The following is a 1259-nucleotide window of genomic DNA, read 5'->3' as shown; positions in this document are numbered from 1 at the left end:
TGGTATTGGAGAAGGATATTGAAAGTACCATGGACTGCCAGAAGAACAAACAAATCTGTGTTAGAAGAAGTACAGCCAGAATGCTCCTTAGAAGCAAAGATGACCAGACTTCGTCTCTCATACTTTGGACATATTACTAGGAGGGACCAGTCCCTGGAGGAGGACATCATGATTGGTAAAGTGAAGGGTCATTGAAAAAGTGGGAGACCCCAATAAGATGGACTGGTCCAGTGGCAGCAGCAATGATTGTGAGACTGGCACAGTACTGGGCAGTTTCAGTCTGTTGTTCATAGGTCGATATGAATCAGAATGACGTGACGGCACATAACAACATACAACAGGTTTGTTTTACTTTAAATAGTTTTATATCTGGATTGAACTCTCAGTGGTGTTGTCATGTATAGTAATCTCAGGTTGTTGTCTGCTGTTGTTGGTTCTCAATCCAAAGAACACCTTTTAACAGTTTTTGTAAAGTTGGTGTGGTCATTAAAAATTCCTTTAATTTCTGTTTATTAGGAAATGTTCTGTTTCTTAGGAAATTTTGCCACTGTATTTGAGGGACAGTTTTTCTAGGTATACGATTCTTGGTTGGCAATTTTTTTCTTTCAGGGTTTTGTATGTCATCCTATTGCCTTCTTGCATGGTTTCTGCTGAGAAATCAGAGCTTAGTCTTATTGGTTCTTGTTTGTAGGTAACGTTTCGTTTTTCCTGAACTGATCTCAGGATTCATTCCTTGTCTTTGGCTTTGGAAACTTTGATTGTAATATGTCTTGTTGATATTCTTTTGGGATCTATCCTGTTTGGGGTCATTCATCTTGGTGTATGCCTAGCTACTGGTCCTTCATGATGTTCGTGAAGTTTTCTTCCAAACTCTTGGGCAATTTTCTCTGTGTTTTTTATTGTCTTGGAATTCCAATCACCTGCAAGTTGTTCCTCTTCATGGTATCCCACATAACTCTTATGCTTTCTTTGCATTTTTTCATTCTTTTTTTGTGATTGTTCTTATTGAGAGATTTGTCTTCAAGCTCAGCAATTCTGGCTTCAACTGCGTCAAATCTACTCCTTTTTTTTTTTTTTTAATGTATAGTTCATTTCTGAAATCTTAGTATTAATCTTCTGGATTTCTAATGGCAAGTTTTGTATTGTTTGGAAATTAGCATTTTTTTTTTTTAAGTCTGTTTGTTCTTGTAGTGTTTCACTAAAATTATTCTAATTTTCTTTTCTTTGTTCTCCTTGTTTTTTTTTTGGTCAGTTCTTTG

This window comes from Chrysochloris asiatica, unplaced genomic scaffold (assembly GCF_000296735.1).
Source record: "Chrysochloris asiatica unplaced genomic scaffold, ChrAsi1.0 scaffold00073, whole genome shotgun sequence".
Classification (NCBI taxonomy): Eukaryota; Metazoa; Chordata; class Mammalia; order Afrosoricida; family Chrysochloridae; genus Chrysochloris; species Chrysochloris asiatica.
This window is presented reverse-complemented; position numbering follows the sequence as displayed.